We start from the raw sequence: 24,682 nt of genomic DNA on the forward strand, positions 1-24,682 counted from the left end.
CTGCCTCGCTGCATGCATCACTGCCAACAACTACAACCTGATCTGTAACACCAGAAAATTACAAACAGTAGAAAGGAAAAAAAAAAACCTGCCTTGAATGAGACCCACTCTCACTCTGCTGCTACACGAATAAGCGCATTAAAAATGTAAATAGGACTAGCATAAGGACAGGGTTATGAGGAAAACAAATGATGGCAGAGACTTCAATCATTCATATAACAAATATTTCAGAGTGTCACAACTAAATGAAACCTAGTTTTCCAACCATTCCGGTGATCACTTACACTAAACAAACCTTCATACTTTATACCTAAAACTATGTAAAATTACCTAATTCTGCTGTTATAGACAGGAGAACCTATCTATAGTACGGAAGGAACAAGCGAGCCCTGTGTGCCCTTACCAGACTGTGCTTCGTCGGCAGTGTTGTGTGGGATAAATCCCTCCTCTTCAGATATCTCTCTTTGCTTCCTGTGCTTATCTTACGCAATAAACACTAAAATAAGAGAAGCTGCTTGTCCCTTACCAGCTGTCTTTTCACAAAGACACTGAACTATTGGGTAATATCTGCCTTCTTGCAAACCTCATTAAAAGCAAAGAAATAAAAATGGTTTTTACCCCAGGTTTTTACCCCTGTTGGCGTCTTCTTACTTATGGTGAGGGTTGTGCACCGGAGTCAGGCTTGCACCGGTGCGGCTCCCCTGACTCTATGCGCTCCGTCTGTTGGCACGGACGGATGGTACCGGTGAATGGCAGAGGTGTCTCTGCTTCTGTGTAACAAAGAGAAGTGAAAAACCCGATTGATAAGATTTTCAGACGTGGGAAGCACCCAAAGCTTTCATCGGACACGTGAGTTCAAAAACCTGAAATGGTCTGCATAAAGCCGGACGGGAAATCTACGGCAACAGCAGAAATTGAATCAAATTGATCAGAATCCTTAGTCAACATCTGACCACCTTTTACCTTGTGCAAAATGCATGTTGATGTTAATTTTTTATTTGCATTTAAATACAGGGCCATTGTGCCTCCTCTACGTGTTCCCGGGAACAGGTAGAAACCTCCACAGCAAGAGGAGGGCTTTTGCAGCTGTTGGCCATCGCCGCAGCCGTGGCAGCTGAAGCACAGTGCAGGCAGCTGCCTGCTCAGCAGCCAGTTCAATTACCAGACGCAAAAAGGTCTAGACATCTCAGCTGAGCCAGCCATTCTTAATACTCCTGCATGGGTCTTTCAGACTGATTCCTGCCTCCAAGATAAGTGATTTCTCTCCTTACCCTTATCAAATATATAAAACCAACCTGGAAATTAATGGCAAAGAAAATAAAGGAAACTAATTGGTTAGTCAGCTCTTGAAATCACGTTGTTATTTAAAATATCAAATGTTTGTTTATATTTAGGCTTGTTTCCCCTCTCTTTAGGTCTCTCTGTAGTTTCTGCTGCCAAAATAAAGCCCAGATGCTTCTCCCCTTTGTTACTAATGATGAATTTGCATTTCCAAATGCAAATTCCTTTAAAACAAGAAGGATTTGCTGTTTCATTTATTGAAACAAAATGAAAACTTGTTGAGGGAGCAAGAAAACCAATCACCTTGGGTAACATCTGGCAACGCTGAACATCATAGCTGAAGAGCGATCGTAGAAAGCCGGACCCCCATCAGGTGTGCTGCAGCTCCCCACCGCCAGCACGGCCCAGAGCTTTCCCTGCCTTCCTCCAGCCCATTCCAGAAGATCCCTGGGAGCCCTCTGCTTACTGCAGAACAGCCGATCCTGCTCCGACATGGTATGTATTTCTAAATGTATTCCCTGAAGGGATCTCAGAGGCAGTATACTGATGAAGCCATATTCTTCCCAAGCCAAGCATATGGGGAACCTACCGCTCACCACCCTACACTCCATCAGCTTATGTCCTCTTTGCCTTTGACAAACCAAAATGCTGTTTCAGACCGCACAGCACCATGTACTTACGATTATCCAAAGAAAGAGGCTGTAAATGTGTACCTTTCAGCATTTAATAACATCAGGGCGAACAATTCTTGGCTAAATTAGGAAGAAAGCACTTTCAGTGCCGAGCAGCATAAAGCGTATCCACGACAGACTCCTATCACCGCACACTTACAGAATTAACAAACAGCAACTTGCAGTGGAAAGCGGAGCGCTCTTGTTGCAAACTAATAATGATGTACTTTCAGGAGGGCAGCTGCCGCACGTCTAAGTGCCTCATTCATAAACTCTCTTTTTATTTTGAAGATAGAACAACGTACTTAGCAATACTGCTGTACAGGCTAATGATAAACAGGACTCATTGTACATTTTGGTTCTCTGGAGCAATTGCTCTGTGTTAATGCTGCATCATGGTGCTCAGCACTTGCCTCTACAATTAGGTACTCTAGAGCCCCTAATAAATCTCATCCGTACAACTGAACGCTTCGAAATGGCACATTATACAAAGATCAGACCTGGATCTGAAGCTTTAGGGTGCAGAGTGAATCATGATAAAAATATGCTCCCTAGAGACCTGTGAATGCTTCAAGTAAGATGAGGGGGAGGATAAGACATTCGATTTAGAAAAAAAATTCACTTTGTGTAGTGAATTTTCTGTCTTGTTTTCCTTTCCCATTTTTATTACTCAGTAAGCATTCAGGAAAACTGGATCTTTGCTTTTGAGATATTCTGCACCTGCTGTCTAGCCTATAAAAATGCTGTTTTCAATTCAAAGCCATAAAACACTGCAATTAATCTAAATCACATCATTACTGTTGGAGCCTAGACTCACAAAATTGGCTGCCTCTACCTCAGTGTATACCACTTATCTTATTTTCAAAAATATTTTCAAAATATATTTTGTTATTCTTACCTCTTTCAACTTGATGCTATTACTCTTTATTTCATTGTTTGTATTAGGACTCACAGGCTCCATTTCAGATTAGATGGCCCACAGTGCATAGTAAGCACGAAGCACAGATCCCTGCCATACAGGTTCAGATGGAGACATACTCCTGTGCACAGTCAAGTATCAGCCAGCAGGAAAATTAAAAGCTGGAAGAAATACCATCTGCACCCAATTCCTACAAGACTGTGATGGTCGGAATAAGTCGTAACAGGGGCCTCCAGCCCCACGAGGGCTAACCATGCTGCCGAACATCATATGCCAAGCGCTCCAGAGCTGACCACTCCACCGCGCCATAATAAATCCTTGCAGGAGTGGAAAAGCAACAACCACCATAAGCACTGACAGGGGACAGTGCAAGAGGAGGCTGGATGTAGCTGGCGAAAAAGGCTACGGTATTGCCACTGCCATGCCTGAGCAGCCATGTATTCTCTCAACATGCAAGTTATGTGCTGCAAACCCAAAATGTAAGCAGCTGCATCCAAATAGTTGATCCCATGGTGGTATTCAGCAAGAACATTACATCACATTCCATTAAAAAATACATGCGCCAAATAAAATCACCTTTTTTTAGCCATTCTCACTTGGTAATTCCACACTAAAATCAAATCAGAGGTAGCTTTTGCTTATATTTACCAACTCTGGAATTTCATATATAATACTTTTGCTTTTTTCTAAAAAATTAATTTATTGACTTCCATGTTCGCCATTTTTTCAGTCATGCAACAATATTTACAAACTCTGGCTCCTGCTGTTATTAAGATACAATAGTGTGGCCCAACGTCAACGTGTGGTTCCAGACTGTACAGTGACAGAAAAGAAATATGAAAAGATTTCCCAGGAATTTCCATTTAACTTCACAAGCAGGGCTTCTCTCCAGGGGTTTACAGTGCCAGAGCGTCTGACATTACACCTGAAATGATACAAATGAATAGGTAACAAAGATGCTACCTGTGGCTACAGCAGAGGATGAATCATTCATTTTATCAGATTTCCTATTCTTACTTTGAATAAAGCTTGCCAGATTGTCTGGACTCAAATACACATAGAAATTTTTATTCTGCACTTTCTGTCATTAGTAGAAATGAAGAAGTTGGAAATTTGTATTAATAAGCTTAAAAGCAGAAGGAAGAGATAGACTATTCAGTGGAAGGTCAATTGAGCAATGTCCAAGGAAAATAATTCAATTCCTCTTCTTGTCAGTACACACAGGACTAGGACATAGCTGTGCCCCAGAAGATGACTTTTATTAATTACTTAGCAAGTTGAACATTGAACTGTGGTCTGTGGCAAAGCCACTAACAGCTCAGACCACCTTATGCCCACAAATAAGCAACATTTTTCAGACTTCAATTTTTAAATATTGTTAAAAGCTTCTGAATTCTGTCTATATTTCAGGTGGTATCTTCCAACAGTCCTCAGGTGGTATAACTCTGCCTCCCAAGGCAATTTTACCATGGTTTTGGATGGCCAGCCTAGGCCTTTGCTAAGTGATTTTGAGAAGCCTGTTGCACTTCTTCCATCACTGTGACAATTCTGACACTTGTTATTGCAAGTAACTGCTTAGGTCTCCTTTCTAGGTCTGATACATTTTTGCATTGTTTTTCCCATAATGAAGAGATATCAGGATGATTTCCAGTTTGGATATAAAACGCTCTAACTACTACGGAAATTGCTCTATGTACATTGCCAAAATGGGGGTATAAATAAAGTGCTGAAGGGTATGAGATGAGATGCCGCCCAGTGACGCAGAGGAAATTAGCTTGTCTCAGTTGCCCATATTTTGTCTGACAGTCTGTGTTGACACCTTGTTGTGAGACCACCACACTGTCCGTAAGTGTATTATGCAATTATTCTCTCATTTTCTCTCCACTTTCTTCCTTCAATGACGTCAAGACTCTTCTATTTCCTCTATCGTGAGATCTGCAAAATATTGGGGGAGAGCCTCCTGGAAGTAAAGGCTGCAGAAGGTATTTGGTAGGAAGAGTGCCTCATGTTTGAAAGAGGAAGGCTGGGGTGCTGCATTGGAGGCAGCTTTCCTGGTGTACAAAATTTGACACTAGTAGGACAAGTTTTGAACTATCAAGATGAAACCAAGGCCCTTCGATGTCAAAAATCGGGACTTCAGCAAGCCTACATGAGCCGGTAGCAGAGTGGTTCCTCAAGGCAGTCAGGAAAGAACAACAGATCATTTACACTATAACTTTCCATGTTCAAGACAAGTCCTTCATTGGTCTACTGGCTGCACTAGCAAACAGTATGCTGTATTATTTTGGGGGAAAAATATGTTGCAGAAGCCAAAACCCAAAAAAAGAAGCCTTTAACTACATTTTTTTATAGAGCTCGCAGATTTTTTGGAGTGAGATGCTATGGAAGTGTAATCTGGGAATTTTTTTGAAGAAACATCATAGCCCTATTTAATTTTTCTCCAGACCTTTAAATCATGAAGAACAAAGAACGCTGGGGGGACATTTTTATTTAAAATAATCAAGTTTCTCTTTACTATAGACTAAGAAGTTAGGCGGGATTATAAAAATAAATCCATCTGAAGCATAAAGTCTAATGCATTTCTTTCCCATCCTATCTGTATGCTCAGGCCTAACTGATAAGATTCCCAAACAGATTTTATATACATACTTGCTTCTGGTTTCTGAGATTTTTTCTGGCTGAATTCTCCTTGGCACAAGATCAGAGGATGGGAAATTCAGACTAGGTGGCTTTAACGTACCCATTTCTCTGCGGCCTCGGGAACGCTAATGCATGTTCAGTCCGGAGCGTGATGGACATCTGTACAGCTGCCGGTTACTGTCAGACCACAGAAAATACAATACGGCCTCCGTATTCTGGGGAATTGAGGACAAAACAGATTAAACTGCTATGATGCATGTTGATGACAATATAATAAACAAATGATAAGTTCTCTCCCAAGTCTGAGCTCAACTCGGAACAAGGCAGAAGATAGAAAAGAAGACAGTGAGAGAAGCAAACTGGAATCAAGTATTTTGGCATTAATGTTCCCTTTTTGGTTAAAATGTAGATCAGAACGGGAGGGGAAATAGGAGCTGTGAGAAACCAAAATATTTTTGAAAGTAAAAAAAAATGCAAAACAAACCAGGAAATTATTCCCATATCACATTCAATTTATAAAAACATGAATGAGACTCTGATATAGGATAGGTAGGTTATTTTTTTCTTTTCCGTTAAATCACAGTGTTGCAAAAGGGCTTTCCAGAAAGCCAAACTCTCATAAATAGAACTATGCCAGCTTGAGTTTCTTGGCATTTAGCAACACTAATTGTCCCTTTTTTCCTTGCTGCTCTTTGCCATATTTCTTGGAAAACAACAGCTGTGTTTATTCAAATAGCAGTATCCTGATGACTTGATGATAGGCTAATCTGCAGGAATTTCAAGTGTGACTGTCCTGTAGGAATCTCTGCAGAGCACCGCACAATTGCCTTTGGATGACAGAAATCCTTGGAAAGACTTCCATGCTTTTGGCCGATCTGGAAGGTTACCCTTATCCTGGTTAGTTCACTGAATTTCTTACAGAACGCACCACCTTTTTCACGTTTTGTGGAATAATTTCCTCATGCATCAATGTCAGAAAGTAATTCCACAACATAAACGGCTTCCCTGCCGCACACTCTAACCAGAGGGATGTAGGCCGTACGTTGAATTACAATTGAAACAAGCCTCAGCATTCGCCTGGCAATCAGGGCTATAAATTCAGCGGGTCTGTCAGTGTTCTCCATGAAACAGTGCAAGCTTCAGACTACATGATATCTTAGTAAGCAGTTTACATAGTATATCAAATGATCCAGAAGAAAAGCAAGCGTATGAGAGCGGCTGAATTAATCACATGTATTCAAAGAAGAAGCTTTCAGACAAGCGCTCAGCCAGCCAGACGCGCGTCTACTCTTTGTATCGGAGGGGGATGCCCACCTAATAACTGAGCATAAAATGTCGTTTACTCAGCACTTTTACTAAGGAGGGGAAACTGGGATAAAAAAAAAATTTCTCCCCACCTAAGTCCTGTGTAACCGGACTTCTGTTTAAAAAATAAACTGTTAATACACATAAATCAAATGAGAATGAGGAGTAAGGTAGATAAAGAATAGGAATAGCGGGGCGAGGGGGCAGGAGGGTCCCATCGGGCATGGCAGCTGACGCACGCAACAACACACAGAAGGACAGTGAGGGACACAGGACATACACAAGATGGTCCCAATGGCCTAGCTTCCCAGAAAAGCAGGTAGGGTTTACATATTTCAAAAACCAAACATAGCCTTTTTAAAAGACAGAACACATTCAGAGCCATTCCCAGACAGAAGGCGTCTTAGTTTCATTAGCTGTGTTTTAGGTAGTTTGGGCAAATGTTCATTTATTCATAATTTATTGTAGAGTTGTTCCCTGATCTTTCCATCTGGATTACTGGTTTCTACAAAACTTCACCTCTCTGGCTGACCCATTAAAAACTCTTTGGGGAACTCCAAAGCCTGCCTGAGCACAGCGAGAACGTGACTGCAAAAGCCTTTTGCAACACAGTGAAGAAGGGAGGTTTACAGATGTGCAACAGAGACCACTGTACTCCTTTAGCTTAACTTCCAGCGTAACTTAGAGCAAAGCTTCGCATTATATTTAACTTTATATAACATACTTGGTCACCAAGAGGTCTGGGAACACAAGGAGATCTACTGCTTTAAAAGCAAACAGCAGTTAGATAAAAATCAAGTAATGTGGCACTGCACCCACAGACCATAAGAACACTGACTGATCACACCCATTTGTAAAAAGTGCACCTTACACACAGTCCAGTTTGCCTAGTTTCAGCTTCTAGTCCTGGATCTCGCTATAGCTTTGTCTGCTAAATAATGTTTCATACACCACATAGGTTATTATAGATGAGGTCATTGCACAATTTTTAGTTTGATAAGAGCAATACATCATATTCTCCACATAAAGAGAATATATACTTTATAAAGCCATTTGCCAGCATTTTAGTGATGCTCTCAATTCTTCTGAACTCTTGTGAATAAGGATAGCGAATACTAGGGCTGAAACCGCACAGTCAGAGTTGGCATTAGGGCCAAACACAAACCGCCAAATAACCGAGGCTGGACTGGGCCTCTGCAGGCCTCTGGTCCAACCTCCTGCTCCAGGCAGGTCTGGTTAGCTGGTAAGATCTGTCCTCAGCCTTCGCTGCACGACCCAGCCCTCTCAGCGTCTCCGTGTGCGTCCCGTGCTCCAGCCCCCATCCAGCTCGGTGGCCTCCGCTGGGCTCGCTCCAGCACAGCCCTGTGTCCCGGACTGGGGAACCCAAAGTCAAGGATGGGGCCTCTTCACTGCCCCCTACTCCCCCATTCTCTCTATCATACACATGTGAGACCATGATACACACTTTGACATAGACTGTCTCTGTATCTATCTATTTATCTCTCCATATGTATCGATATACAATCAGTAATGAGTTCTTGTTTCCTTCTAGGTCGTTGATAGAAACATGAAACAGCAGTGGATCTAGAACCAACCTAGAAGTCTCTCTACTAGAAACTTACTTCTCAGTTACAATCTGTTTAAGTTACCCCTTGAAGCCAGACAGTTAGACAGCTCAAATTATTTAATATGTGCCAGATAATGATTCATATTTCTTAATCAACATTTCAAATAAGACTCACTTCAAATGTTTTATTTAAGTTTAGGGTTATTACATCATCTTTTTTAGCCTAACCTGCAGTCTCAGAAAAGCTAAAAATAGAATAAAAGACCGGGTTAGCTTGACCTTCTCTAATTCCAAAACATCCTATTGACTGGCCATTTATTGTTCCCATTTATTTCTTTATTCATACCATTTTATATTCTTTCCTATTATTTTTCTCTGAACTGAGGAAGCAATTTCATTTCTGCTTTTGTCTGTAAGTATATATTTAATTACATAGCCCTAATCTGCATAGAAATAGAGTCACTTAATCATTTCCTTGCCCATCTTCAAGACATGATAATTCAGATTGTTTTCACAGGTACACTGAATCCCCAGCCACCTAAGCATTTTAAAACAAAGATGATGTGCCCTTCTTGTTTTCCAGTATTACAGACCGGTCCTTATCTTACCTCTCCTAGAACAACAAAAAATAAATCACAAATACCCCAAAAAAGCACAAATCTCCCCAAGCGGTGATTCAGGGAAAAATGGCTTCATTTATGTGGAGTTGTACATAAATACTATCTCATCAATGCAGATGGTTCTCTGCAAGTGCATTATCAGTGCTGATGGACTGAATGAAATTGGTGTCATTTTCCTTCACATGACTGAGTTTCTCTTTGCTGGAAAATTAACTACAAGTAACATCTTTGAGCTTTCCAGATTAAAAAATAGGCAAGAGATTTCTTCTGCATTTAGAATATGCAGCCAAAAAAGTCCAAAAGCTTACAGAACCAAAGTATACAACATAGCTCTTAAAAATAAATAAATAAGATGCCCTTAAATCAATTAGAAAATTTCTATGCTTGTGGTCCAGCCTTCCAGCATGTGTCCATCTTAAATATTCATTTCAAGAAAGTTATTAGCTTAACAGCTTTACTATATATGGCCTTATACTAAATATACACAGTACTGGTCTTGTCAAAATGAAAAAATAAAAAAGCATTTTTTTGCTCAGGTATTGTCTGCAATGTCATCATGTAAGAAGCAACTGTCAGCAAAATAAACTGCTCTTAAGGGCAGGATATTTAATTATTATTAATGCACTGAACATAGCTGAAGTTCTCAGAATCGTAATGAAGTTAAGATACATATTATGCATGTATTCATTCTTTTCTTCTATGTCTTTTTCCTTGCCCAACTTGCTTTACGCTCCGTTCAAATAGCAATTGGCACTGAGCATCAGAGCTCACTTGCAAGAGCCCAAAGTGTCACTGTAATACAGAAGTGCAATAGCAGTGTATTCTCTTTCCTGGAGAACCTGTTTTCCTATAAATGGTTTTAAACTGAGCTGCTGCCTGGCTTGGAAGAAATGAATTATCTTGTGAGAGTATCAGCGCTAGTGCAGAGAGCAAATGCTCCAGACTGTCCTCTCTGCTTTTAAGCCAGGGCTCCCTTGCCAGCCACAGGACTTGGCTTATACCTCAGAGGCACAGAGGGCAAGGTAAACTTTGGAGCCCTCGGAGTACATAAATCAACTGAAAAGTTTAAATCTAAACCCAAAAAGGGAACAGTTACAAACTTACAGTGCAACCAAGGCTTCAAGAATGTGCACAAAGAGAAGCAATGATCCCACACCACTGTGCCCTACAGCTCTTCGCAGCAAATCCCGTCCCACTCTCTGGACCAGCTCCAGGCATCCATCTCCTGGGGATGCCGCAGCCCTGGGACTCCACTGCCACTCCTACACTGTGCTTACGAAGCTAATTATGTCTGCACCTACCGTATCTGATGATTTCTGGAGTTTCTTGTTTCTTTCCGAAATCCATCAAGCCTGGATTTCCAGGGGAGCAAGGGGGCTTCAGTAGCCCCGTCAGCTCCCACCTCCTGTGCCAGCCCGACGCTGAGGCCAAGGTCAGCCGCCTCCGCAGGCAGACGGCTTCTCACTCTCTCTGAAAGAGTGAATGCAGGTAATTAGATAATTTACAGTCCCCTCTATAAATAAAATACAGAATGACCTTAATGCCACAGTTCATGTTCACAGTTCATTATTCATCAGGCATCGCTCAAACAATGTCAGCCATCTATTTTTTATATTTCCAGCCTATTCAGGAGCTCACACCAGGCAGTCTGCAGGGTCTAGGGCCTCCACCCGAATCGCTGCTTCTTCTGAATTGGGATCTTTTCCTACTCTTCTCCAGATAGCTTCCTAAGCAGGAAGCACTACAACTAGTCCAGCCACATTTTTTTCCAAGGGAATTAATTGTTGCACAATTCTCAGGTGCTCACCATCCGTTTAAATAAACCAAGGCTCAGTGCTCCAGGAGCTGCCTCAGTAGTTTCGACTGTGGTCGAGTTTGCAACACCTTAATATATAAAGTGGTTTGAGAGCAGGTTATCTGAGAAGCCACGCTCATACCACAGCAGCAGTTAGGAGAGATGTGAGCAAGCCTTCCTGCGCAGCGATCCAGCATCTCTGCAGCCCAGTGACTGGAGACTGTGCCAACCTTTCGGGTCAAATAGCTAAGCTTGGAGGACATCATATGCATGTCAGAAATGTCACTGGACAGTATCTGGAAGGCAAGGAGGATATATTCTTAAATAACTTGTGTATCTACTTTACAATGGATCCATTACTTCCATTGTGTATGATTATTTTTGCTACCGGGGTATTCACTTTTTTCTTGCAAGTTTAACATTAATCACTTCTAAAACATTTTTTTTTCACCGCAATATTAAATAACAACATAGAGTCACACCAAGTGAGAAGCAGACCAGCATGTAGTACGATGGGATTCAAAAAGTACATCTAAAACTCTTTCAGCATCAGATTCTGAAAGACAGTTAATGGTTTTTAATGTCATTGAGGTCTGGGTTCCTTACTGCTCCTGTATAAAGCCTCAGTTGTTACAGCTGACATCTATGCTGAAGGCTCTTTTGCAGTATTGTAATACAAATGAGAATAACAAGTAATACAATGTATATTTATACTATAATTTGAATCATTAAATAAAATGTCACTGTATACACACAGCTGCTTTTTGGAGAGCAACAGTAATTTCCTGCTTTTCAATGACTTGAACAAATGTGGTAAGTTTTATTTAAAAGTCTTTTTGCCTGTTTCTTAATTGGTGAATTCTTGTGTCAAAGCACCCAAATCATTCACAGAATTGCAAAAAAAACTGAATTAGCTTTGAAACACTTACTGGCAGAATACGTCTATAGAAGCTGGAAAACCACAAAACACATGCAGTAATCTCCTGGTTTACTCCTTGCTAGTAATCCTAGGCTGGGTGGGAAAGGGTTGTTACACTTAGTGTAACAGTTGACTAGAGCCCAGTTATCTGTGCATTCCCTTTAAGATAATGTAATCAGATCGTCAATGTCAGAACAGACTTTCCTACTTTGTTATATTTTTATAATCCTAAAACACCTATTTTCTTTGAAAAGAGAAAAAAAAATATCATTTATGGAAAGTGACAACACTGAAAAGACTAAACATTTCTTAGTGATACTGCATTCATGAAATATGCAGAGGCAACAAGGACTGGTTTCCACAAGAATCAGAGTTTTACATTTTCACTATTTAAACACTGTTCAGTTTTGCTGTGAAAATATGAGAAATGAATTCCCAAACTGCAGCTTCAGGAGATCGCTATCCGAGCCCATAGTCACGGACAGACACCTGGAGAACTAGATGTTACGGGAAAGATTGAAGGGTTTTGGTAACTCATGACCGAGTGATTGAAGGACCTCAGTCATTTGCCTCTCTCCTCCGCAGATGCGATCGGTGTCCACCTGGAGGAATCAGCCACCCCAGGTCATTTGGACACAGCAACTTGAATTGTCGCCAGTTTGCACGCAGACCAGCAGCCTGGGCTGCTGACTGCACAGCTCCATGTGGAACACAGCATGAGTTCCCCGCCAGCACGGAGACTGCAGGAGAAATGGGACGGTAAGGTGGGACCTTGCAGTCCTGTCCCAGTATGAATCCCCAGGGCTTATGGATGAAGCAGAGATCAAAACTGTAGGGACTATATCGTGTCTCCAGCCTTCAGAGTCACTTGAAATTTATAAAAATCCTTGACACGAGTTTACAAATCAGTCTGAATAAGACATGAGTATCTATTAATGTTCAAAAAAGGAACATTCATAATTAAATTATTATCCTTAGTTTACTTGCCTTCTCCCTATTTCACACTGAAGGCTTAGCTTCTGTTTAATACCCATAATAGGTAACTTTCATTCTCTACAGAGATTTACATTTGATCTCCAGAACAGTACAAAGGATTTCACACAAATCTCCCTAATTTACTGTGCATACATCACTGCCACCACTCTTCAAAGCTACTATTTTGTCTGCTACTTGCAGTACTCTTTAGATAACACGTACACATATATATATGTATATATGTATGTTAAATATGTGGAGTTCCTCACTAGCTTCCTAAAAATAAAGCTCCATCAAATAAAGCTGGTCCTATGGAAAATACACAGATATTTGGAAGAGGCAGATAGAAGGGAAGATTTAATGATATTTTTCTTTATACAGGTAAAATTTGGACATTTGAGAAGTTTTGCCCAATGCAGGTCAAAACTGGCAACGCATACACTTATGGAAATTTCTTGATTTTCTTTATTGGTTTTGAAATTTCAAAATGCAACATTTCAAATTCTGAAAGATTTCATATCCTTTGGGACTGAATTAATTTATAGGCCAGCCAATGAAATCTAGATTTGAGTTAAAAAATAATCTTAGTGAATGCTGACAAGAATGTCATGGGTTTGTCCTGGCAAGGAGACCAGGGACTTGGACAGAAAATGCAGGTATGAGAAGACCAACACCACTTATTTCCTACAATATTTTGTTAGTGAGATCCTCGGCAAAAAAAAAGGTTCAAATTAATTAAAGCCTGGTGTATGTGCTGAAACTGTAGGTTGAGGCTATCACAAAATACATCTGAGCAGGAAAATGAGCACCAAACGAAGAAAGAACTTGAGCCCTTTCCTCAGTGACAGATCAAATTTCTGCTGCCATTATTTGTGCCCATTTTGCTTCCTTATTCTGATTCCTCCGTCATCCAGTGAGACTGAATAAAACAAATTAACCTTATTAATTATGTACAGACAGTTTCTGTTGTTTCATTAGTATGTATTGAACTCTGTGTCTCCACATAAAGTCAAAATGAAAAAGGAATTCTTATTATTTCAGTTCTAGGAATTTGTCACAGTGATGTATGGAGAAGGGGATGTGTATGTGCGTGCATATACATCCACATACCCACAGGTATGGGCATGCAAACCACAAGATGTTTTCAGCAGCTGGCTAACAAAGTTCAAAACTGTCAGTCAAAACAGAGCGCAGAAATAACAAAAGCCTTGTGGAAAACACTGCCATTCCTTTCTGAGGAAAGCAGTCAACCCAAACGCATGCTAACAAAACCAACATGCCATCAAACATTCTGTCCAGGGATGAACATAATATAAGCAACAAGATGAACTACCTTTAATTGATGTTTGCAATCATACACACCAGAGGTGAAATCCTATCCCTGAAAACCTGATGAAGTCCGTGACTTCACCAAGGCCAGAATTTTACTCAAAGATGTCTCATGGCAGAGGCTCCAACAGCAATACAGGCCGTTTTGAATGGCTGGGGACTCTGCCAAAAACCCACATGTACCTTTGTTCTAGCTGGAATTTGCTTCTTTCAAACCAACCTCAGCTTCACTTCCTGAGGGTTACAACTCGCATCAGATAAAGACTGGACAAGAGCCAGCACACCACATCTTGGAGAGAGACAACGCGGCAATGGCATGATGCATAACAAGGATGCAAGGACCCTGCTCTGCGGTGCACGACCTACCTGCTGCTTGGGGAAAAGATGCATCATACTTAAACACTTACAGACCTTCACATGCTCAAGCCTTGGGCAGCTTGATTAGCTGACAGGAATTAGTTTATGAATTTTTGCCAGTAAATTCAGTGTGGAACAAATAGCGTGAGTTTCTTTTCGGGTAGCAACGTGTGGTGAATTTCTTCTCTCCCAGGTACTTCTTTGCAGAGGAGAACAGAGAAGGGTGACTGTGGCCAGGCAGGAGAGCACCTTCCCCACTGCACGGGGCCACACCGAGAGCAAGGGCTCTTTGGTACTGAAAGGTGTTACTGGAACACACTTACTCACAGCAATCATGTTTCCGACTGCTAACCTAGTAAAACGTGTGCTCCTTTCTGTCGCTGTGGTTTGGGGAGGGGCGAGGAAAGCTAAGGGACAACCCACCTCTCTGAATTTCTTTTCTATTTATTGACTTCAGACAGCTATAATTTATTAAGTAAACTACCTGGCACCAGTAGACAAACTCAAAGTCTACGCTTTCCATTACCACTCAGAGGAGAAAGTATCTAAGATATATGCCAAGTGCACATAGGTAAAGTAATCAATATGGGGGAGAGGAGACCAGATTAATCACAAGTTATGTAAAGCCGTACCCTGAAAGCCGTTCGATTTAATCTCCACCACTTGTAGCTATTCCTAATCCAGTACCGTACAGGTGTTCGCAGTCAGTTTTGTGCTAGCCTTGTATGACCCGAGCCTGGTTTTAATTGCTTAACAAACTTAATTTTATTAGAGAGATAAAGATATAGCTAACACTAATAAGCTGACTTCAAAATATAAAGAGCCTTTCAAGATTGGATTTTTAGTTAGCTTGCTGCTCTTTCTTTAGTATCTAATTGATTTTCTTGACATCTCTTTAGCCTGGCATACTGCCTGCCTAAGTACTTTATCTGACCTTCAGGCTCTTTGCCAGGTATTGATCCCATCCCTACAAAGGCCGTGTTGTAGCTGCTCTTCCAACTTTGATAAGGGCTAATGTACCAGCACCAGCGAGGCAGGAAGTCAATGGGCACCCAATTTCCACCATCCTGCTCTCCCTATCTACTTATGTAAGTATTCTGCACGCTGAAATAAGATCCTAAGCAGGCCATATGTGCTTGTATTCCAAATTTCTCTTCCAGGAAATATTTTACAAAAAAAACGCCTTAAATAAAAGTGTTTAGATAGAATTTTCACCACGGAGCTAAAATAAAGCTTTCTTGATTTGATGAGCAGAAATAGAAGCAAACTTGAGCTGTTAAATATAATATCAAAACAATACAAGAAAAAGAAGGAAAAAAAGGAAGTCAGATTTTTCAGTAGCATCTCATACGCCCAAGTCAATGAAAATATTTTGGACATTACAGGACCTTAAAGGAAAGTAAAAGAAAGTTAGCTGTGTTTTTAATAACACTTCCAAGACAGCAATTTATTATAAATTACTAATAGCAAAACACAGCACAAATTTAAAATGGGAACGAAAAAAGAACATAAAACTTGCTAACATTCTTGTGATAGCAACAGTCAAGGCTGTTTTCCCAAATTCCGCTTCACTCATCTAAGGCCTCGTAGCCACATTATGAGAGCCATTAAGCAATCTGAAGTTAAGACTAATATAGGCTGTTTCCACCAGATGTTATACTATATAAGGGGCTACAACATAAGGCAGAGGAAGCTAATGGATCATCTCCTCCATGCAGACTCCTTAAACCACTGCATCTGATTAAAATGGCAGCACGCTAGACAAGATTTTGGGTTGTTTAAAAAGCTTTGCAGGACAAATAAATACTTACACCATGTGCAAAAGAGCGGTACTCCACAAGAGCCGTAGCCAAAGCCCTGAGATGGACAACTGCATCTGCAGACACATTCCAAAGAATGGTTCAAGTTTTCCCAGTGGAGTCTTTTAAATGTTTTTTGGTTGGTTCGTTGGTTTTATACCCCCACAAAGATGTAGTGAGGAGCCCTAGTTTCATGATGAGACTCCAGACTTGGGAAGTATTGCTTGAGTCCTAACACTGTTAAAAACACTCTTCACAACTCTTGAATCTTTCAGTCTCTGTAAAACATTGACAATGGATGCACAAGGAATGCTGCCAGGTAAGTACATTAAAAACTGTATTCAAGGACAACTGTTATAGAGCAAGACAAATACCACAGACAGACAAGAGCCGTGTTTAGAAGATACTGCTGCCCTGAGGCTCCTGCTGCTCCAGAACCAAGTCCAGCTTAGACATAATTGCCAGTTACTCCGGATGCAAAAAACACACTAAAATATTCTGTATTTATATGCTCCTTATATTTGCTCGAAACAGTTAAAATAGACCACATTTCAAAAGTTAGGCTTACCAGCCCCTCACATAAAAAAGTAGGGATTAGCAGGACAGTAAATAGAAGTACTTCAATCACAAACTCTTGTAAAGAGAAAGAAGGAATCAAGGTAGCTGAGGGAAAACTTCAGCAGGGAAAATTATGGATTTTTCAAGTGACAAAGAAAATATTACAAACACATCATCACAGTAAGGGCCTTTTTCAATATACAGGAAAATCCCCTGCGTAATACCTTGCTCTCAGCTGTTCAGGAACCATCATATCCTTCACTTGCTCTGCAAACCGTTGTGTCTCCCTACCTCATTGGTACCAGCCTGGAAAGAGGCTTCAAAACTCCTAGCATTTTAGCAAGCACTCCTCTGTTCCCCTCCAAAAGAAATAATTTAAGTTACAAATTAAGATTTTGTAGATTGATCCACTATTTAAATTTATTTGGCCTCCCGTAAGTGCTATGGTGCTTCATATATAAGTAGAACAGGAAGACGCCTCCCAGACGGTCTGGCACGGCACCAGCAGACCATCAGCAAAGAGGCGGCTGAAAGATCTGCTCTTGCAAAGTGGATGTGGAAGGGCAGAGGAGCTCTGCTTTGGCTAAGACTGGCTGAAGTCCTGGCTCGTAAAATAAATGCATCTGACAGTGAAGTCAGCAATGAAGTTAACAGAATCAGCATAACTGAAACCCCGATGTATAGGGCTTTCCATCTGTTTTCTGGTGCTAAAACAAAACGACTGCACTAAAGGCACACCTCTCTACTTAGGTTTCTCAATTTGCTTCTGCTGCAGAAATTGCCTACTGTGGTTTCTCAATTTCCCCTCAAATGAAGGAGTTGAACAGGAGGAAGGTGAGGGAGGATCCTCCTGCACCTATAAAGGGCTGCTGAAGTGCTCGCTGCTCCACCTGGAGGGGAAAATCCTGCAGGATCTGCCACGGGAGAGGTCCCCAGGGAATGGGGAGGGGAAGCGTGGAGAGGGCCGCATGAGAACTGAGAGCAAGTTCTGAAAAGAGGGCAAATAGGGAATGTAACTCAGAAGAAACCTGGATTAGGGAACATGATGAAGTGGGCCATGGGGCCAGGGATGAGAGAGATATACAGGATCTGGTTTCCTTATCTTTAGAGGAAGGACTAATTTGCTTTAGTTGCAATTAGCCTTTTTACCTTTTAAGTGCTGACATTTAGTCCAGATTTATATGTTTCTGTGTGTATATCTGGGAACAGTCTGTGTATTTGGAGCCAGTGATTTTTCTTTATTATTATTGCTAATGACACAGGCTGGACGAATGTGGCATGAGAACTACTAAGTTCTACAGAAACTTCGCTAGCTCTGGAAAATTTCTTTATCATCAATGACCACGATACTTAGCGGCGAGCCTTCAGCCACAGAGATGTGGGTGGACAAGCTTCTGTTAGTTTTTTTTCTTTCAGGAAAGGAACAGAGTCGTGTTCGGTATAATTCAAATGGACTGATCGTCAGAAAAATGCCGCAAGGCATATGTTTTTCCAAGCTTTTGCTAAATTGTTTCATTGAGAGGCTTGAGAACTTAGATACAGGAGCTTATTTTGTTGGCAAATTTATATTTCATAATCATATCCTAGAGGGTTTTTTTCCTCTCTCTGATGATTTTTTAGCTTTGGTTTAGTGAATTTTTATGTTTAGGCTGAACGTGTTTTTTAACAGAGATATTACTTAAGGGAACTTAATATAATAGAATTGAAAATTTGGTCATTGACTCTGCATCATACAAATGTAGAGTGAATTTTCAAACTGAGAGACTAGTTATCTTCTGTTCTTAGACAATCTGCTCCTACTGCCAATTATTTCTCTTCTCTGAGCAATTCCTGACTTTGCGGTTTTCATTTTTATTGTAATCCCATCCTATCTCAATTCCGTGTTATCACCAACCCTGGTAGAGTAACGCTATTTCCTGACCTGATACATTAACACTTGCTTTTCTGTATTTATCACTCCTTAATTTCTGATCTCCTTTATTTCTCCTCTTTCTGAACTTCTTTTACATAACTTGTTCTACTGAGGTTACGCAGAACTTGGAATTTTTTTACATACTTTATTTTCAATAAAGCTCACTTTTTACACAGAAACTCTCCAACAGATGACTTAAAGCAGAAGTATCTGGCAACCACAGTTAAATGTACTACAAGATTTTAGATGGGACTATTCCAGTTGAGTCTGTAATGATACCATTCTTCTTTTACACAGGATAGGATAATGTAGTCTAGCCAGCTTGAAAAGGAACAAAAATCACTATATGCTGACATACACGCTGTTTAAGGGAATTGGAAAGAATGAAAGACAAAACACTTCTACGTACTATTCCTTTCTTTTCCTGTTTCAGGACCTACTATATATTTGGGTATTATAATTTTTAGTAAAACCAAAAATATCTGTTGATGCAATACAGTGAAGCGTTCATACAAACTAAGAGAAAGTATATAGATCTGCAGCAACTGTCTCAGGTATGCAGACTTTTGAAACTTAGCAACACAAAACCAAGCAAAACTTCATTACTTACTCTTAATGAGTGCAGAGCTTTACTATACAGAAAATTAAGCAGCTTAATATCAACATGAGAATACACTTAGTAACTTAATTACATTCTCACCTCCTTAGAATCTGGTTCAAATGGGGCTGACACCACACGGGTGAAATAAGTCTCTCCTTCTCAAGTGAGTGTCGTGTTGTAAAGGGACAACCGATCTTTTCCACAATATCCAGAGTTGACTTTAGAGGTGCCTTGGCCTTGGATTGACTAGAAGGCGGCTCCAGGTTAGATGCAATGGCAGAGATTTATTGAAAAGCCTATTCAGTCCTTGCTTCTATTGCAGTGTCCTCAAAATGTATGTCTATATCTCTTTCATGATGACTAAATTTCTCCCAGAAGAGAGTTTGATCCTTAAAAGTGCTGGTTTAATCATCATTGACTTAATGATTCTTTTGCAATGTCAATTAAACGGTATGAAAAATTAAACCATTTACAGAACACGAGGACCTTTTAAATTACACATTTCAAAAATATTATTTAAAAATCGAGTTATATAATCCTTTTAGAACTGTCAAAGAATAATGCTGCTCTAACATTTGACTCATTACTCATGCCAATGCTTGTTGGAATTCACAGAGTTGGCAGATATTTAAAAACCAAACTCACTAGAAATGAAGAAATTATCAAAGCGTAACAGCAAAATTAGCCGGCGTTTTGCAGAAGGGGGGCATACACACCATTCAGGTGATAAAGCCTGTTAAACACTAAGTTTTACACTGCTAATGTCATGGGAAAGCTCCAATTATATAACAATTTAAAATTTCTATAAATTAAGTCATATATCCAACGTGGGTTTCTACTTTTGTTCTTTGAAAACACATTGAGCCATTTTGCTGGGAACATTTCTCTTCCTTTCAGCTGGTTTTACCCTTTCCATCTGTCCCTCCCCACACCCACGTGGCAGTGCACCCCTGAACGGATGTTTTACTCTTGACTCTTTCATTTAATTCTCTTAGAAAGTTGCCTTGATACCGCTAACTACCTCAAGCAGCCGTGTTTGCAACTCGCATGTACTGTGGAGCATTTATTTTAGCACCCAGCATTAGCACTGACAGTCATCAAGCGGGAAGCTGCTACAGCTCACTCTTCAGGGACTAACTGCTGTTGCCTTCACTGCCTGTCTTATGGGAATGAAATGAGAGGTTTTATCTGGGACCTGTATGAATGTGGGATTTCCCCTCAAGGGAAACACATTCAAATGAGCCCAAACACATACAAGAAAGACTCCTTTTGCTTCTCCTAACCCAACAGATATGCACTACAGGTCACAGTGTTTGTCATGTGAGTATCAGGGGTAAGCATTATAATTAAGGAAACTATATAAAATCTGACAGTTACATTTGTAATAAAAGACACCATTCATGAAGCTGTCTATTTTCCGAACAACCATGATGCAATACTGTACATAAATTAGCAAAAGACAGTAAAAGACTGGCAGGCAGCCAAATTACCACGATAATTTCCGGCTTCAGTGTCCATCGCAGTCTCCAGTGATTTTTACCAGCATGTAAAGTCTCACGGTTGTTGTTGAGCATGCACTACCAAAAGTCACTTCTCTGTCAGTCCTGCTATATCATAAATACATTCTGGAAATGAGTCTACCCCTTCTCTCACTGCACCTTTTATACATATATACATTTAAAAAAAAAAAGAACCAGAGAGGCTCAAGAAATATTTTTTTAAAAACCCAACTAGCCTAAAAACACTTGCCAAGGGACAAACTTCTCTGTTAATACACAGATTCCTTCAAAGACCCTCACTAATAGGATTCTTGTAGCCAGTCTATCACCACAGGCTCCCTAGTAGTCATGACTTTAAGAAGTGCCAGTATTCAACAGCAGTTAGGACAGACATCCAGAAGATATTCAGGCCAATTAGGTTAAAAATCTTTGGACAAATTACAAACTCCCAGTCAATGTACTTGTACGCTTAGTAAACACTACTGTCAAATACACAAGCACATAGACTCTTGATTTTTCTCTACATGGATTCCCACACTGTGCAAATATGATTAACCTTGCCCACACCTACGCCGCAGTATTCACTATTCTTTATTCATAAAGAGTTCAGGTCGTCCCATCTCCTCCATGGAGGAGAAACAAGACTTGTGTGACCAGTCGTACAGCACAGAGAGTCAAAGATCACAATCCTCAAGCTGAAATGTTATTGTCTAACGTAAAATCAGCCATCCTCACACTCCAAACCACAACAGTCCCTTTCCCTGATGAATACTTCCCTAATAGCCATTTGTACTAGTCTTCGTTACATGATTGTAAATCTGGTCAAACGATATATCACTGATAAGGGTAAGAATATTCTGGAAACAACCTTTTTAAAGGTCTGTCCCTCACACTGATGAACTTTAAATGAAATTTTGAAGGTACGGGACATTTTTGTTTCCATGGGGTAATGAGTTATTTTGTAGCTGCCTATGTTTCATATACTTCTGATAACCCGAAGCTAAGGCTGTGTAAATGGAGCATATCTGGCTTGGCCAGACCTCAGCAGTCATTAACATTTTATGTGCGAAAGGTTATTCTCCAAATGACCCTATTTTGCTGTCCGAAAGAGAATCTAATGGAAACTTCTATCATGTTAGTAACTTCCGTTATGCTTTCTCTTGGCAATGTCAACTGAAGGAAGAAAGGAGAAGCTGGGAAGCTTGGAGTTCTACACCAATTTTAATGTCACTCTGTGATCCTTCACCTCAATTTCCACACTTTCCACAGCAGCGTACCGTTCAGTTAGATTCAGTAAACTACAACATCACTGAAATGTTGCAAAGCACAGAAGGATAGAGAGATAATTTCTTTTTTGTAGTTATAACCTAATACTCTGCGGATGCCTACTAATAAAAACAGAAGGAGGTTGTCCCTCCGGGATAAGTAACTATCATTGCTTCACTTGCAGCTCAAGATCACAATGAGAAGACAGTTGCTTGTGTCTTCATGGTATGGAAAATACTGGCTAACTGGTTGCTTGCGGGGTGTCCCTGGAGGGTGTCTTCAGGCTTCTAAGATTTTATCACCTGATAACCTGAGATATCATCTCCTCAGGACACAGGCAGGAGCGACACAGATACTTTGATAATCCAGCATTCAGTTGCAACAACTGGAGCATGCACTCTGCTCATGACAGAGGGAAAAAGAAAGGGATGAGCTGTGTTAAGCACAGATTATTTCTTATTAGTCATTAATATCTTTTTTCCCCACAATCACATTTTACAAGACAAGGTACTGGATCTTCATAAGACACTAAAAAGAGAAAAAAAGCCTGCTCAATATTACACACGTCCTCAAAACACTGGGAAGATGTACAAAAGGCAACTCAGCCCAGGTAAGACATAACCGAGAATTTCCCACACATACACATAAGCTTTTTTTTTCTTTTTAAGTAGAATCTGGAAGGTTAAATAAGGGGAGGCCTCCAAATAGTCCTGTAAATAATTTCAGAACTATCACAGGTATATTTAAACAAGAGGATGGTAACAAGCAATTTCTCAGCAAAGAACGATAGCAATTTCTGATGCTATCACAATTACCATGCCGTTATTACGAGATAACCTAATATATTACACTATGTTGCAGCTCAGCTCTGTCTATCATCCTGCTGTGTAACACAACTAGTTACTTATATATTCTAGACAAACAGTATCAGTATATTTAGTGGCTCATTTTTTTTAAATGCTCTGAAACCCTGTTACGTGCTGAGATCCCATCTGAGCAGCAACAGCCTGGAACCGTTTTCTCAGGAAAATTCGGTGACTTATTTTGGGACTTTGGGACAATACTCTCAGCTATAATTACCAGTTTTTAAAGACAGAAAGAATAGAACAAAAATAAATATCAAACCAATTATTTACTACCCTAACTACAGATTTTGCAGATGATGGTTACCTGAAACAAGGTCTCTGGGAAACCTTGCAGTAGCGGTTTACTATTATGACTTCTAATCAGCCACCCTGCTATCCTCTGGGAGGTACAACACCTCCGAGAGAGGCAAAAAAACCAGAAGGTGTGTGATGTCTCAGCTAACCCTGTTCACAGAGTGGCATCTTGGTTTAAATTGCTGATGAGAGTGGGTTTGAGCCAAGACTCAGTTATGACAGAAGTGCGTTTTCCTTCCTGCCAGTCCTGGCATGGGCTGGTGAGCTCTGGCAGAAAAACAGGGCAGATCTAACCACCTCAAAGCAAGATTAGCTGCTGGAACTGGTTTGTTGAAGCTCTTGTGCACCACCAACTTGAAAGCGTTTATCCTGATGCCCTACTGTATGAAACAAAGCCAGTTTAGAGGAAACACCACTGAAATTTAACTCTTATCAGTGTGGTATTAAAAATACATCACAACGTTCACACCATGGGAGCTCCATCCTCCATCAGGTAGATTTCTGGGTAGGTTTCCATAGCAGTTTGGAGGGTTATCATCCTTCTCCAACAGCTGAGGAATCCTGCTGATGTACATGTGCATAAGGAATTTCTACCGTGTACTTCATGCTTTGGAGGAGGCAGGGAAGGAAAAGTGTGTTACAAGAAATAATTTCTTTTAGCCATAATTTGGCAGCTGTGAATAGGCCCGCACTGCCATCCAACAAAGCACCAAGGAACCAGCACACACCAACAGAGAGGCTTTTTAACCACAATGTGGCTGCCTTATACCAGCTGTCAGATGGGTAACCCCGAAGACGGTCAGACAGAAGATGCTTCAGAGGCGATGCCTCCTGAGAGAAGGGCTGGAAGGAGCTGGATGCCCACAGGGATGTCCAGGTGAGGACACCAGAACGGCCGTGGCGCGGAGCAGGAGGCAGCACAGGAAGCTTCGGACAGACCGGGCAGCAGAGCACGCCAAGCAGCATCTGGGAGTTACCGAGCAAGATCGACTTTGCACGGCTAATCGCTTCCTCCGTGTGCAGTTTATGCTTTGTAACACTAACCCAGATAGCCTGGATAATGAGACAGAGAACTGCTTTCCAGGTCATTGATGATTAAAAGGGTAGAGTTAGCACTGATAACAAACTGGTGCTCTGTTTCCTACATGATTATCAGCATTCGGCTATGACTAAATGGAACCATCATTTTCTCTATGTATGAAACACCGGATTTTTTTTCCCGTCTGTTTTCATTAATCTCATTATATGTGAATTAACAGAATACTGCTTAAGGAAATTATATCTTGTTTTGGCAAACGGACGTTTTAGTTGTATTAAAACCTTTCTATTATCTAGCATAATCTAATACATTAAATGTTTCCAAACTAAATATTTGGTAGGTCAAGATATGTAATCCACCCCAGTGAAACTGTCAATACGTACATTACTTTTGACCACAGTTAATGGAATTAATGTCACTTGTTTCAGCAAGCCGTACTGCAAAGCCCATGCCTAATCTATGACGCGTAC

At 40.6% G+C, this 24,682-nt stretch overlaps 1 long non-coding RNA gene across 1 annotated transcript in view; it reads right to left on the reverse strand.

Annotated features, from left to right (window-relative positions):
* Positions 1 to 670: 670 nt before the first annotated feature.
* LOC148052401 (uncharacterized) overlaps positions 671 to 24,682 on the reverse strand; it is a 127,718-nt gene continuing 103,706 nt past the window's right edge. Inside the window, exons 4-6 of the long non-coding RNA XR_015698955.1 lie at positions 10,305 to 10,473; positions 5,612 to 5,726; positions 671 to 770 (exon numbers count right to left, since the gene is read on the reverse strand). This is a non-coding gene — a long non-coding RNA (uncharacterized LOC148052401). The remainder of the gene's footprint in view (positions 771 to 5,611; positions 5,727 to 10,304; positions 10,474 to 24,682) is intronic.

This window comes from Nipponia nippon, unplaced genomic scaffold, assembly GCF_047370975.1.
Source record: "Nipponia nippon isolate SJK-2023a ecotype South Korea unplaced genomic scaffold, ASM4737097v1 scaffold_5, whole genome shotgun sequence".
NCBI lineage: Eukaryota > Metazoa > Chordata > Aves > Pelecaniformes > Threskiornithidae > Nipponia > Nipponia nippon.